At 43.6% G+C, this 16,940-nt stretch overlaps 1 protein-coding gene across 1 annotated transcript in view; it reads right to left on the bottom strand.

The window, feature by feature from the left end:
• The window catches only part of LOC309558200 (sodium channel protein type 2 subunit alpha-like), a 218,850-nt gene extending 202,180 nt beyond the window's left edge, over window positions 1–16,670 (bottom strand). The window contains 1 exon segment of the mRNA XM_082261220.1: window positions 16,431–16,670. The gene's annotated coding sequence lies outside the window, so the exon portion shown is untranslated.
• Window positions 16,671–16,940: the final 270 nt, after the last annotated feature.

Raw genomic sequence — 16,940 nt, 5'->3', positions numbered from 1 at the left:
ATGTTCTCTGCACATCACATTAGGACGAGCTGCTCTGTCCATGCAGCAGTCCTCATAGGCTTGAATGGGCTGCCTGCACATAGCAGCTGGCCACGAGGTATGCATAAATAAATGGCTCGTTCACCGTGTATAGGCCTCAGTGTCTGTGTAAACAAGGCCTTGAGATGAATTTCTGGACAATGTCTACAGCTACAGAGGTCAATTGGTGTGTGTAATGTGCTTTCATTGCTTGTTCACAATATGTAAATACTTTAACCCCTTTGCGACCACGCTGTAGCCGCACTCTGCCAGGAGGCCATCATATGACGTCCTCCTGTGCTCTCGCTGCCTGCGTGCCCCCTGCGGCACGCATGAGCAATGATCTGTGATGTGGTAAAATCAGCAACAATCTGTGATCATGTGGTAAACAGCCAATCACAGTGGCTCTTTACCACATTATCAGCTGTGTCCAATCACAGCTGATCACGGATGAAAACAGGATTTTCCAGTTATCAGCAATCCTCCCCTCAAGCTGAAAGGGCAAGAGGAGAGCCGAAAACCGACAAATCCACACAGGGGACATCTGCACTGACAATCAGGGCACTGATCATCAGTGTCCTGATTATCAGTGCACCCCAACAGTGCCCACCAGTGCTGCCAATCAGTGCCCACCAATGCTGCCAATCAGTGCCCCCCAGTGCTGCTAATCAGTGCATATCAGTGATGCCTGTCAGTGTCAATCAGTGCCGCCTATCAGTGATGCCTGTCATTGCCACCTATCAGCGCCCATCAGTGAAGCCTATCATTTCCCATCGGTACCGAACTATTAGTGCCACCTATCAATGCAGCCTCATCAGTGCCTCCTAATCAGTGCCCATCAGTGCAACCTATTAGTGCATCCTCATCACCGCACATCAGTGAAGGAGAAAAATTACTTATTTACAAATTTTTTTATAACTAAGAAAAAATTTTTTTTTTCAAAATTCTTTATTTGTTTGTTTAGCAAAAAATAAAAACCCAGTGGTGATTCAATACCACTAAAAGAAAGCTCTATCTGTCTCAAAAATAAATTTAAAAAATGTAGTTTGTGTACAGTGTTGCATGATTGCGCAATCGTCATTCAAAATGCAACAGCACTAAAAGCTGAAAATTGGCCTGGGCAGGAAAAGGGTAAAAGTGCCCAGTAGGCAAGTGGTTAATGGGCATAGCGGAGGCACAGGTGCACTTTAAAGTGGTTGTAAACCTGTGACATGAAAAATTAGCAAAACATATCTTTCTATAGTGTATACTAGCGTTGGTCCAAAGCACTGAATGCTGTCTGATTTTTCTGCTTCTACATAAATAATTTCTGACAGCTAATGCCAATATCAAGGGATGGAGTGGGACAGGGAAGAGGTCCTCCAGCACACAGCCTGTGATTGACAGCCTTAGCTGTGCACCTATGAGATCGTGTGGATTGGGTGTGTCCATTCCTTCCACTCATGGCAAAGAACTCTCTGAGGATCTCTGAGGATCTAAAAAAAAAAAAGAAGGTCTCTAACATCCAACAGCTCTGTGATATCGTCATGGAAGAGTGGAAGAGGACTCCAGTGGCAACCTGTGAAGCGCTGGTGAACTCCATGCCCAAGAGGGTTAAGGCGGTCCTGGAAAATAATGGTAGCCACACAAAATATTGACACTTTGGGCCCAATTTGGACATTGTCACTTAGGGGGGGTACTCACTTTTGTTGCCAACAATTTTGACATTAATGGCTGTGTGTTGAGTTATTTTGAGGGGACAGAAATTTTACACTGTTATACAAGCTGTACACTCACTACTTTACATTGTAGCAAAGTGTCATTTCTTCAGTGTTGTCACATAAAAAGTTATAATAAAATATTTACAAAAATGTGAGGGGTGTACTCACTTTTGTGAGATACTGTATATGTAAGGATTTACAAACACGTCAGAGTATAACTTAAGTAAATTTTGTTTACATTTTGGATGAAGTGGAGAGGGATTAGAATATCTGTCAGGTTTGTGTTGCTGTCTGTGCACCCTTTAGGACTATTCATCATTAACACCCTGTTTAATATACATTGTCCCTTCTACTTCTGTATCTGGATGATGGCGCTGTATTTATTATAATTTAACCACTTTGATACTGGGCCCTTTCACCCCCTTCCTGACCAGGCCAATTTTCAGCTTTCGCCGCTGTCGCAATTTGAATGACAATTGCACGGTCATGCAACGCTATACCCAAACAAAATGTTTGCAATTTTTTTGATCAGATAGAGCTTTCATTTGGTGGTATTTATTTATCACTGGGTTTTTACTTTTTGCTTAACAAATAACAAAAAAATAAAGACCGAAAAAAAAAAAAAAAAAAGATTTTCTTCCTTTCTGTTATTTTGTAAATAAGTATGTTTTCTCCTTCACTGATGTGCACTGATGAGGAGGCACTGATATGCAGCACTGATGGGCACTGATAGGTAGCACTGATATGCAGCACTGATGGACAATTATAGGCAGCACTGATAGGTGGCACTGATGGGCAGCCTTTATAGGCACTGATAGGCGGCACTGATAGACAATGATGGGCACTGATGGACAATGATGGGCACTATTGGGCGGAACTGATGAGCACCGATAGGTGACACTGATGAGGAGGCACTGTAAGGCATCACTAATGGGCACCGATTGGCATAACTGACGGGCACTGATTGGCATCCCTGGTGGGCACTGGTGGCCACCGCTGATGTGGCTGCACTGATAATCATTACACTAATTATCAGTGTAGAGCCCCCCACCCCTCCCGTTAGGGGAGCTGCTTATCTGTCAGCGTGAATAGAGGAATGCCAATAACCGCCGCTTCCTAGTTATGCTGTGATCAGCTGTGATTGTACACAGCTTGATCACATGGTAAAGAGCCTACGTCATAGGCTCTTTACCGAGATTGGAGATGTGGTGTGTCGGAGCGACACACACTGCACTACCGATCGCTGCGCTGCGCACCCCCCCCCCCTCCCCAGGGCGCGCACGACCTGCTTGTTTTGAAGGATGCCATATGACATCCAGTAAGAATGGGAGAGCCAAAGCCCGACCATCATTTTGCTATAGGCCAGGCGAGATGTGGTTAAAAAAATTTAAAGTACCTTTTTTCCTAATTGATATACAACTGTCACTTGACTCAGGGAATCATTAGCAGGAGGAGCTTCTAGTCCTCTGCTGCTGGTCACATGTTCAAAATAAGAAAACAAAATAGCCTTTGGAATACAGAAAAAATAAATAAATAAATAATGTATTACTGCACACAGTGAAGTCTCATCTCTAAGTCAGGTGATCTGCCTTAATGTTAGATTCTTCACATGACCGCAGTCTACGCCTGGTCCCAGACATTGATGAGTGCCCTCCGCACAAAAGATACCCCTGTGTAAATGGTGAAAACGGCCCCGCCTACAAGCCTGTGACTGGCCAGTGAAGGAGAAGTAGAAGATTACTGAGACTGATTAGTTATTCTCTCTGTTACTCTGCTTTCTCCTCCAATTAATATGCTCTTTGCACTGCAGCACAACTGGTGGTTTTATTGTGCTGCTTCTCCCTTCCTGAGTCTGAGCTCAACTGTACAGGGATTGTAAGCAGCTGATAACTGATACCTGATTCAGGTACATACACTTCTTGCGTTAAAAAATAAATAAGGGTGTATTTATGAATGTGTAGCACCCTCCTAGATAGGTGCTAGGAAAAGTATAGCTGTGGCACTGTCTGCTTATCAGGAGGGCCTGATCTGTTAGCATCTGTCACATGCCTCCAGGTGTGATCTGTTGAGTCTGGGGAGTCTCCCCACTGTATCCAATGAGGGATCTTGTTGGGCAGTGGAGGAAACCTAGCCAATGGCACACCAGGGTTTATAACTGTCCCAGTTGGCGAAGTCTGCCACAATGCACCCTGGGATTGGGAATAAATCTGTGGGGAGCATGTGACAGAGCGTCTTTTGGCGGGAGCATCAGTCCCAGGAGGAGGTGACGGCTGTCTCTCCTTCTGTAAAGTGTGAAGGTGGTCCAAGCAGTCGGCCTAGGGACCTGAGGTTGAGCTGAGCCAGAAGGGATCCAGAGTTGCTGACCAAGTGGAACTGCTGGGCAGAATTCTTCAGGAAAAACAGTATCATGAGTACTCAAAAACTGCCCAGGGGTCTGCCCAAGAGAGGAGACCAATCCAGAGGGGTCAAAGGGGATCCAGGAGCCAGCTAGCCAGTGAAAGGGGGTGCCAAGTAGTTAAACCCTGAAGTTGGGGAGTAAAAGGGGGTGCCAGGAAGGGCCCTGAAGTGTTCAGCAATACAGTTTACTCTAAAGTCAGCTACCTCAGGAAGGAGTGTCTTGGGGAGCTTAAAGGGACTTTTCCTACAGTCAGAGGCGAAGTTCCAGTATCTGGCCTTGCAGAGGCCAGCATCAGTCAGTGTTAACCAGCATCAGTCAGCGTTAATCAGCGTCAGAGGAGCGCTAACAAAACGCCAAGTAGCATTTTTCAGTGTCCCTGCCTAATTGTGCATAGTTCAGTTGTTGGAGTATCCCACTTCTCCCTTCTCCCATCCAAGTTCTCAAATAAACCCAAAAAAACCCAAAGAAACTGGACTGATTCTTGTCTAAGGTGCTCACACTTGAAAACATGTCTGAAGGTACTGTTGTTGCTAGCGGTAACCCAGGGGGACCCACACTCAGCCGCTCCCTCTGGAGTAGGACTACAAATGCATTAATTTGAATCCTTTATATCTGCATGGAGTTCAACTTTAAAAAAGACAATGTTGACCCTGCAAAACCCATGTGTTCGCAGTGTACACTGTATTCTAAGTTTGTGATCTGATATAGAGACGTGTCTCTGCATTTGTTTAAATGTATCATCTTCATGTTTGGCCAAAACCTTTCCATAATAATGTCACTCCTTTACCATCACACACATTTGCTTGTACATAAGGAATTCCAGTAAATTGATCTTGACATCACCATGCCTTGTCAGAAAACTGATATCTATTTGGTTTGCCCTTGTCCTTTCAGCAGTGTACAATGGGCCTGGTGAGGGTAATGCGAGTTTGGCTTTTCTTTTTTCGCTGACATTCACTCAAATCCGTCCTATCCCGTGACGCAACTTGCTGTGACTCAATGCTGCTTTGGAGACAGCTTGTCTCATTGTTACCACTGTTATGAAAATAAAACCACTTTCATCTCACAAATGGAAATGACATTTTAAGAGTGAGCTCCAACAATTATTTATGTCGCTATTTTAGGATTTCTAATTGTCTAATATTAAAATCCAATACTGTACCCATCATCAGTTCAAGAATGACCTTCCTTTTTTATACGAAGATTCATTAGCGAAAAATCCACTATGTTTTTTTCTTTAGATTGTTACTCTTTAGGAAAACATTCATTACAAATTCTAACTCTTTATCAGACATTAAGGGGCTATTTGAAAAGCTGTGAATGTGAGATTCACCAAACATTGCAGGTGAATCTTCCAGGTATGTTTGTTTTAAATGACCGTGATTGGTGCATCACCAGTAAGTGTTTGGTGAAAGGCACATTTGCTACTTTATAAATATGCCCCTGGGATTGATTTACTAAAGCAGTAGAAACTGATCAAGCAGCAAAATGAATGTTCTTTTTACACTTAGTAATTAAGGTGAAGGGATGTTTGTTTACCTAAGGACCCAGACATGTACATGTTCAAGAAAAAAAAAAATCAAAACGAACGAGATTTTCCATATTTCCATTCACATGTTTGGATGAAAAGTGAACATTTAAGTCAACACTCTGTTAGTAAATGGACTCCTAATAGTATCTGATAAAATCTCATTTGCACTAAAATATTGCCCATGTTGGCATAGTCCACAATAAACTATGGGCCAGATCTAGGCCTTTAAATTGACCTGGTGGCTATTCCAATTGGAAGCAGTTTATTTTTGGCCTTGAGATCTCCAAAAGACGAAGGGAGTTTGGTGCTAATAACTTTAGTTCTTTATAAGGATAAGTGCAGGTTTAATGTAAATTGTTAAGTAACAGGTTAGGTTAAGGTTTGGGGCTTTGTCAAAGAGTTACAAAATTTGGATATTTCATGTTGTATAATTGTGAACTTATACATCTCACCTTGGTTTTTGTACTTGTTTAAACTTTAATAAAAATTATTTGAAATAAAAGAGTTATAGCATTTGGTAGAGATACAGAATACCTCTAACCTCTAAAAGGAACTTAAAATACTTAACCCTAAAATACTTAACCCGACCCTTAACACCAGCATTTAGGGCTCACTTTAAAAACTTAAAGTGCACCATTCACTTTACAGTAAAATCCCTCCAGGTAAATCTAACAAGACTTTAATAGTACCCCACTAATTCCTCTTGTATATAAAAATATCCAAAATGTTATTTAGTCAATTAAATTGAACAATAAAAACAAAATATTCATTGCATATGTTATTAACATTACCCATTCACTTTGGATAGAATAGAAAAGGTTTAAAACCCCTGAAGGTTATTTTTTGCAGTCTCTGCCATGTTCGGGAGATTGCCCTTCATTTCCTGTACTAGAGACGTAACAGGAAATAAGAGGAAATCCCTGTAAAACAAGGAAAACTACACCTTTTTTACAGTTGTCAGAGGAATAGGTGTCCCCAATAAACAGTCATTAGCTTAATGCATATACTGTCAGTGTTTATTCTATTTGAATTTGCCCTAGTCAGCAGAAACCTGTCAATATCAGTTGCTGTTGGTGTAATGGGTAGAAAGTTAAATTTGCTTTACAGAACGTCTACAAATGTCTTCCATCTATGCGAACTACACTACATAGCCAAAAGTTTGTGAACACCTGACCATCACACCTGTATGGGATTCTGACACCCTATTCTAACATCATGGGCATTAATATGGAGTGGACCATCTTCTAGGTATAACAGTCTCAATTTGTTTTATAGGTATCTGTCTATGATGGGAGGATTCTTTTGAACCTTGGGTTAGTCATCAAAATGCTAGAAAGCACAGGATTTCCTAGCTGAAGGTGTCATAAGTGACATTTTCCTCCTCACTCTTCTCTGTAATAGGGCAAACATAGCTTTCTATTATTGGGCCATTTTTGGTCACCCTACCAGGGTAATAACAATAACAGAAGTACAAACCTGACATGCTTTATTTTTACTTAGGTTACGACTTATAAATACATCTATCCTAAGTCTATAATTTACGCAGACAAAGCCGAGTAACACATCTACGGTTCAGTTGGTAACCTATGGGGTTTGCTCCTGTCATCTATATCCCACACGTTCCCAATAAACCCCTGGAGTTTTTCTCATTGCTTTCTAAATGTAAGAATTTACATGTCCCTTGCTCCTTATCTGTCAGTGCTCAGGCCTGATTATATGTTGCTCATACACTACTGACAGCACTCTGAGCATCATGGGAAGGGGTGATTCTGCATGAAAGACCCTAATCAAAAGTTTGGATTTTGCAGAGAAGTCCAATGGCATATTGGAGAGGTGGCAAAGGTTGGTGTCTGCTACATAGAAGCTGCATTACTTGGCTTGGTCTGAAAACATTACAAATTTCCTTAAAGATTAAATACACACTGAGTTCATCGGTGTCACATATCTCCACTGAGCACAAAAGTGACATGTAAACTACAGTTCCATGACATCTACTTATTATTATTATCAGTGGCGGCTGGTGAAGTTTTAAGATGGGGGGGCGCAAGACCCCGCCCTTCTATTTTGGCCCCTCCCATTTCTCAGAAGCCACACCCCTTATAGACCCCACCCATTTTGTCCCCTGTATTTTGCTTGCGTGAACCAATTCTCCCAATATATCACATATTAAGGGCTCCATCAGTACTAGTATATCCCATAATAGGGAGCAGGGGCCCTATTATGGGATACACTGACAGAGTGGCACAAACCCCACAGTACAGGCCCCTTGTACAAACCCCACAGTACAGACCCCCTAGCACAGACCACACAGTACATGCCCCCTTTCAATGCAGTGACCAGCGTACATGCCCCCTTTCAATGCAGTGACCAGCGTACATGCCCCCTTTCAATGCAGTGACCAGCGTACATGCCCCCTTTCAATACAGTGACCAGCGTACATGCCCCCTTTCAATGCAGTGACCAGCGTACATGCCCCCTTTCAATGCAGTGACCAGCGTACATGCCCCCTTTCAATGTAGTGACCAGCGTACATGCCCCCTTTCAATGCAGTGACCAGCGTACATGCCCCCTTTCAATGTAGTGACCAGCGTACAGGCCCCCTTTCAATGCAGTGACCAGCGTACATGCCCCCTTTCAATGCAGTGACCAGCGTACATGCCCCCTTTCAATGCAGTGACCAGCGTACATGCCCCCTTTCAATGTAGTGACCAGTATACAGGCCCCCTTTCAATGCAGTGACCAGCGTACATGCCCCCTTTCAATGTAGTGACCAGTATACAGGCCCCCTTTCAATACAGTGACCAGCGTACATGCCCCCTTTCAATGCAGTGACCAGCGTACATGCCCCCTTTCAATGCAGTGACCAGCGTACATGCCCCCTTTCAATGCAGTGACCAGCGTACATGCCCCCTTTCAATGCAGTGACCAGCGTACATGCCCCCTTTCAATGTAGTGACCAGCGTACATGCCCCCTTTCAATGCAGTGACCAGCGTACATGCCCCCTTTCAATGCAGTGACCAGCGTACATGCCCCCTTTCAATGCAGTGACCAGCGTACATGCCCCCTTTCAATGTAGTGACCAGCGTACATGCCCCCTTTCAATGCAGTGACCAGCGTACATGCCCCCTTTCAATGTAGTGACCAGCGTACAGGCCCCCTTTCAATGCAGTGACCAGCGTACATGCCCCCTTTCAATGTAGTGACCAGCATACATGCCCCCTTTCAATGTAGTGACCAGTATACAGGCCCCCTTTCAATGCAGTGACCAGCGTACATGCCCCCTTTCAATGCAGTGACCAGCGTACATGCCCCCTTTCAATGCAGTGACCAGCGTACATGCCCCCTTTCAATGCAGTGACCAGCGTACATGCCCCCTTTCAATGTAGTGACCAGCATACATGCCCCCTTTCAATGTAGTGACCAGTATACAGGCCCCCTTTCAATGCAGTGACCAGCGTACATGCCCCCTTTCAATGCAGTGACCAGCGTACATGCCCCCTTTCAATGTAGTGACCAGCATACATGCCCCCTTTCAATGCAGTGACCAGCGTACATGCCCCCTTTCAATGTAGTGACCAGCGTACAGGCCCCCTTTCAATGCAGTGACCAGCGTACATGCCCCCTTTCAATGTAGTGACCAGCATACATGCCCCCTTTCAATGTAGTGACCAGTATACAGGCCCCCTTTCAATGCAGTGACCAGCGTACATGCCCCCTTTCAATGCAGTGACCAGCGTACATGCCCCCTTTCAATGCAGTGACCAGCGTACATGCCCCCTTTCAATGCAGTGACCAGCGTACATGCCCCCTTTCAATGTAGTGACCAGCATACATGCCCCCTTTCAATGTAGTGACCAGTATACAGGCCCCCTTTCAATGCAGTGACCAGCGTACATGCCCCCTTTCAATGCAGTGACCAGCGTACATGCCCCCTTTCAATGTAGTGACCAGCATACATGCCCCCTTTCAATGTAGTGACCAGTATACAGGCCCCCTTTCAATGCAGTGACCAGCGTACATGCCCCCTTTCAATGCAGTGACCAGCGTACATGCCCCCTTTCAATGCAGTGACCAGCGTACATGCCCCCTTTCAATGCAGTGACCAGCGTACATGCCCCCTTTCAATGTAGTGACCAGCATACATGCCCCCTTTCAATGTAGTGACCAGTATACAGGCCCCCTTTCAATGCAGTGACCAGCGTACATGCCCCCTTTCAATGCAGTGACCAGCGTACATGCCCCCTTTCAATGTAGTGACCAGCATACATGCCCCCTTTCAATGCAGTGACCAGCGTACATGCCCCCTTTCAATGTAGTGACCAGCGTACAGGCCCCCTTTCAATGCAGTGACCAGCGTACATGCCCCCTTTCAATGTAGTGACCAGCATACATGCCCCCTTTCAATGTAGTGACCAGTATACAGGCCCCCTTTCAATGCAGTGACCAGCGTACATGCCCCCTTTCAATGCAGTGACCAGCGTACATGCCCCCTTTCAATGCAGTGACCAGCGTACATGCCCCCTTTCAATGCAGTGACCAGCGTACATGCCCCCTTTCAATGTAGTGACCAGCATACATGCCCCCTTTCAATGTAGTGACCAGTATACAGGCCCCCTTTCAATGCAGTGACCAGCGTACATGCCCCCTTTCAATGCAGTGACCAGCGTACATGCCCCCTTTCAATGTAGTGACCAGCATACATGCCCCCTTTCAATGTAGTGACCAGTATACAGGCCCCCTTTCAATGCAGTGACCAGCGTACATGCCCCCTTTCAATGTAGTGACCAGCGTACATGCCCCCTTTCAATGTAGTGACCAGCGTACATGCCCCCTTTCAATGCAGTGACCAGCGTACATGCCCCCTTTCAATGCAGTGACCAGCGTACAGGCCCCCTTTCAATGTAGTGACCAGTATACAGGCCCCCTTTCAATGCAGTGACCAGCGTACATGCCCCCTGCAGAGGTATGGCAGTGGGAGAGATGGGATCAGGCAAAGGGATGGCGGTGGGAGGGATGGTCATGGGATGAGGCAGAGCAGAGGGGGATGGCGGTGGAAAGGCTGGATGGATGGATGGATGGATGGTCATGGCCCATGATGACCATCCATCCAGCCTTTCCACCGCCACCCCCCTCTGCTCTGCCTCATCCCATGACCATCCATCCATCCAGCCTTTCCACCGCCATCCCCCTCTGCTCTGCCTCATCCCATGACTCATGGGATGAGGCAGAGCATAGGGGGATAGCGGTGGAAAAGCTGGATGGATGGTCATGGAGGACTGACAGGACAGGAGGACCACGAGGACTCACCGGTGGTGATGTCTTCTTCCAGCAGATGACCTCCGGTGGTCTGGTCTCCTCTCCGGTGCCGCCGTCACTCCCGTCCGGTGTCCACCCGACTCCATCGCCCGCGGTCCGGTCCACTGCTGCGAGTGACGTCAGCGGGGTCAGCGTTGGATGTCCTGGATGCTGTGATTGGTCCAGGCTGGAGGCTGGACCAATCACAGCCAGGAATCCACGAAGTGGGGGTTTCCAAGGAATCTGCCTTGCGCCCAGGTTACGCCCCCCACGCCCCCCAGAAGGCAGCCAATCGGCGCCTCTTCTGGGTGGTAACCCCACCCCCCCACCCCCTCCACATCGGCTGGCGGCGGCGGCGGCGAACGCAATTTTTTTTTTTTTCAAACTTTTTTGCTCGTTTTGCAATCTTTTTTTTTTTTTTATCTTTTTTTTTTTTCTTCCTTTTTTCAGGGGGGGCGGCGCCCTGGCGCCCCCTATGCACCGGCCGCCACTGATTATTATACAGGATTTATATAGCACCGACAGTTTGCGCAGTGCTTTACAATATAAGGGAAGACAATACAGTTACAATACAATTCAATACAGGAGGATTTAGAGGGCCCTGCTCGTTAGAGCTTACAATCTAGAACATATAATACGTAAAATATAAAAAAAAAATTGTAGAATATAAAGCACTTATGAGCAGGAAACAAATCTTTTTTGAGACATAACAAATGATAAATTATATTTCCATAGAAAACGTCTAGTCCTGTGTCATTTTCTGAGCCACAGACTCTCGGGATCATGAGTCCATTGAACGTTCCTCTGCTAGTCCTGCTGTCAGACTGATGAGTCCCCATATTTGGTCCATTCAAGCCTATGGGGACACAGTTCACAGGCGTGGCTATCCCTGAACAGATTTTGTCTAAATGTCAGAAAAGGCCAAAGTACCAGAACACAGGTAGATAAGCAGCTGTGGAAGGGTAATTAATGCAGTGGAGCTTAAGTGGAAGTGGAAGAGTAGATTTAGGTAAAGTTAGGCTAAATTTAAATGATCCTCACTCATTTAATGTAATATCTCAATCAATTTTGAAGGCCAAAAACGAAGTAAATGGACATGTTTGTGGCTGTAAAATACAAACACATTATGGGCTTTTTATATTACAGCAGCTGTCCACTTCTATGGTACTGAATAGGTACTGGAAGTAAAATGTGCATCTCAGCAAGTCTCAGACAGTAATCAGATATTCAGATGCATACAGAAGAGAAGAGTCTCATCAATCATCACCAGAATAATGAACTGGCAGATCCCAAGTTATGTGCACCCAAGAGTATCTATGAACCAAATTCAACTTTAGGGGGGGGGGGGGGCTGCCTAGCCTCAATCAGCTATGCCTAAATGAAACAGAAATACTTACTGTAGCATCCAAAGGAATGACAGGAAATACCCAAATATAATTCCTTCATTGGGCTTAGCTGTGAATGCTGATGTGCTTTATATATGGAAGGGTGCCTTTGCATTACAATTCCAACCTAGGTTACATTTTAACATTTTAATATTGATTACACACACACACACACACACACACTATATTGTCAAAGTATTGGGACACCTGCCTTTACACACACACACATGAACTTTAATGGCATCCCAGTCTTAGTCAATAAGGTTCAATATTTTGTTGGCCCACCCTTTGCAGCTATAACAACTTCAACTTCTCTGGGAAGGCTGTCCACAAGGTTTACGAGTGTGTCTATAGGAATGTTTGACCATTCTTTCAAAAGGGTATTTGTGAGGCCAGGCACTGATATTGGACGAGAAGGCCTGGCTCGCAGTCTGCGCTCTAATTCACTCCAAAGGACTTCTATCGAGTTGAGGTCAGGCAGGCAAATCAAGTTCCTCCACCCCAAACTTGCTTATCCTTGTCTTGCATTGTGCACTGGTATGCAGTCATGTTGGCACAGGAAGGGGCCATCCCCAAACTGTTCCCACAAAGTTGGGAGCATAAAATCCTCCAAAATGTCTTGGTATGCTGGCGTCTTAAAAGTTCCCTTCACTGGAACTAAGGAGCCAAGCCCAACCTCTGAAAAACAAACCCCACACCATAATCCTTCCTCCACCAAATGATGTGGACCAGTGCACAGAGCAAGGCCCATAAAGACATGGATGACTGAGTTTGGGGTTGAGGAACTTGACTGGCCTGCACAGAGCCCTGACCTCAACCCAATAGAACACCTTTGGGATGAATTAGAGTGCAGACTGCGAGCCAGGCCTTCTCGTTCAACATCAGTGCCTGACCTCACAAATGCACTTCTGGAAGAATGGTCAAAAATTCCCATAGACACACTCCTAAACCTTGTGGACAGCCTTCCCAGAAGAGTTGAAGCTGCTATAGCTGTAAAGAGTGGGCCGACTCAATATTGAACCCTACAGAATAAGACTGGGATGACATTAAAGTTCATGTGCGTGTAAAGTGTAAAGGCAGGTGTCACAATACATTTGACAATAGTGTGTATGTATGTATATATATATATATATATATATATATATATATATATATATATATTCTGTAAAATGATGTGGTTAAATTCTAAAAGGTTTTTTGGCCTCTTCTGAATAAACACAATGGTATGCATTACTGACCACTAAGACTATATTTTAGCTTGACATATCATATTGGAAAAAGTGTACCATTTCACTATATTGATTATACGGGGGAGCACAGAGAGTAAGCTGATTGTGAGGAGAGGGGGTTGGTATAAGAAATAGAACTGTCCACAATACCAGGGTTTTTGACCGTTCCTCTAAGATGCATCATACCTTCAAATGATTAACATTTTCTTTCATCTACTGCTTACTATATGACCCCATTGACTATAACACCTTATGTTTGCTTAAATAACAGATGGCTATAGTGGGCTATAGTCTTAACCTGTTCGATCAGTGTCCTGATGGCCTGTGTACTACAATACATGGTCAGATTGTCAAATGATGGTGTTATAGTCGTTTTCAGTATATTAAAATTTAAGCACTATTATGGGCTTTGAATCATCAGCCCAACAACCAACTGTCTTTGGAAATGTAAAATGTTGGTAACTATGATTTTTTTTCAGGCCTAAAAGCCTCCATCCTCATGATTACCAATGAAAATAATATATACCTCAATTTGCAATAACTGCATATGTTTTATTTTATCTAGGTTAGATATATTTAACACTTTATTTTTTAGGAGGCTCTTTGCTCAAGTTCCTTCTTTTTCAAGATGGTTCCTCTATCCATATACAATAACACTGACACAACCAGGCATAGGTAGATCATATCACGTAATAACATTTAGCCTGCAACAATTTTGTCTAAATCTCTCCAAAAAAAAGATGATTGCAAGCCTTGTATGGGTTTCTAGACAAATTGCACCAAATATTAGTGAAAGTCAGCAGCTTTGGCTTTGAGTCTAAAAACAACGTCAATACGACAAGGTCATTATACAAATGGTCTTCCATATGCCGGCTCCATAAAAGCCACACATCACAGCCCTAGTTGAGACCTCATATCATGCTAAAGGATTCTGACAGGAACTACTGTATAATTAATGACCTTTTCAAAGGAAGTGACCATGTTATGATGAGTCAGGTGAATTGGATAATGTAGACAACTGCAGCAAAAAAAAAAAAAAAAAAAAATCCTTTACTACAGCCAACACAAATCTTCCCTTTGTTCTGCGGGATAATGAAAAGATCCCATATAAAGACACACACAAACTAATGTGCCCTTTGATGTTGCGAAACAAAACAGCAGGGCCCTTAATCTACAGCAAGACCCAAGATACGGTGCAACACATCAGAGATTTGAGGGAGGAACACTGCGATCACTTAATCTTAAAATAAACATAATACCGTGCAAATTGGAATAAAATCCAAAGCCAAATATCATTTCAATGGCACAAAAAAAGAGCTTTGTAATTTCAAAGGGAAAAGAAGTCTTTGATTGGGAATATTTTTCAGCAGACGGATTCTGTGTTCGCAGAGGTTCAATACATTGCAGGGCCACTCTGAGGCTGATCTAGGCTGCACATTTCTGAGAGGAATGTAAATCTGGAGGGACCTGATGTCTGTATTCAGACTGTACACTAGCCCATACATTTTGGAAAATGCGCAAAGGAGATCAATGGTGTCACGCTAGTTACAATATGCAGCATTCTGAGAGTTTGTGAGACGACACAGTGCCATCTAATGGTATAAAAACATGTTGACACGACAGGCATTAACAAGACATGTTAATGGACCGCATCCCGATGAGCCCTTTGAATTTTCCTGAGCTAAGGTGTTCCAGCTGGGCACCGAAGCTTATTATTTTACCTGCATTTCCTGCATACATCATCATCAAATCTGCTTTACATCAGCAAAAAAGCTTCTTGAATTTATCCACTATCATTTTTTTTCCTATATTTTTTTAACAATTTTCATTACAGATTTTTTTTTTTTTTTTTTTTGCAAGCTACAAGAAATTTCACAATTAGCATCAAATCACAAGCTGTGAATAAAATACACAGTTTACACTAACCTTTTTTTTTTTTTTTTTTCTTAAATCTTTTTACAAAGGCATATTTTTTTAATTTGTAAACTTTGCTCCAATGAATTCATATTTTTTATTTATTTATTTACAAACAGATAAAAGATAAAGACATCAACAAAAAATAACAAAATAAGCTTTATAGAGTTCTGTTTTCTTCAATAAAGGCCTCACTGACCTATCAATAGCCCCTTTGGCTTCAAATAATATAACACATTTAAATCAGATGACAACTTCATCAAGTTCCTAACGCCTTTCATATTTAAATATCTCCATAAAATAAAAGAAAAAAAAATGAGTGTTGTAATATAAATTACTTAGGCAGAGCAGATGACTGTTTGGAGTCTACCTGCCGCCTTCTTTGGCATTTGCGGCATTTCAAGGTGCTTGATGCAATCAACTGAAATTCCATTAGATAATACTGGATTGGGTATATGGAATCTTGAAATCTTACAAGGTGAGCTCCATTGACCATCCATATCAGGTTGAGCTGTGTTAATCTCTGCAATGTGTCTCCAGCCCTGTCCTGGGGCTCCTCCAACAAACACTGCCCTGCTATTGCAAAAACATATGACCTCCACATATGCAAAAACTTCCTAAGAGGCTCCAGATTAAAGAGAATCTCCAGTTTCCTTTCATCCTTCATGCAGATGCCTTCACAGCACCCTCTAATTAAATGTGCCACCTTAGGCCAGTAAGTCAAGGTAGAGTGAAAATATAGCAATGCCAGGCAATTTTTTTTTTTTTATACCGTGTCAGCTACTGATCAGACAGAGGAAAAAAAAAAAAGCTATTCATGCAATATTGCAAATTCTGCCTTGTCACATCTACAGCAAGTGCAATGTGCTGCACCCAATGCGGAGAATGCTGCAATGTGCAATCATTATTAATATATCAGCTAGGCTTACCAGGGAGGATAGAGAATGCTGCAGGCTTACCTGATGTAGGAGAAAGTCTGCAAACCATGTCAGCAGAGGGAACCTGCACCAAGAATAATCAGAATGGAATGGAGCTCCTTGTACAAGATGCTGAGATCCCTAAGCCACAAAAGCTGACAAAGCATTTGCCCTTAATCCATTATGACTGAAAAAGACCGTGAAGCTCCTTCACAACCCCTCTTCATTTCTTCCCCTTGCTTCCTGCTCTGAGCATCACTCTACAGTGGCTAATATATACCAGGAAAAGGCTTACAGAGGCATACAGAGGCTGCAAAGCAAACGTGGACACCAGCCCCATCTGCTGGACAAACGGCTAAGTGCAGCATGCAGTTATCACCATACAGTTACAATGTTTCTTTCTGTCTTTTTTTTTTTTTTTTTTTTAATTCCTGCAAAGGCTTTGCCGCATGACTGACAAGATCGTGATGTTGAATACTTTATTATATATGCATTCATTTGTGACAGAACATTTAATGCTGGGAAATGGGAAGGGAGAGGGGTACACAGACA

This window comes from Pelophylax lessonae (genome assembly GCF_965119305.1).
Source record: "Pelophylax lessonae genome assembly, chromosome: 6".
Classification (NCBI taxonomy): Eukaryota; Metazoa; Chordata; class Amphibia; order Anura; family Ranidae; genus Pelophylax; species Pelophylax lessonae.
This window is presented reverse-complemented; position numbering and strand designations above follow the sequence as displayed.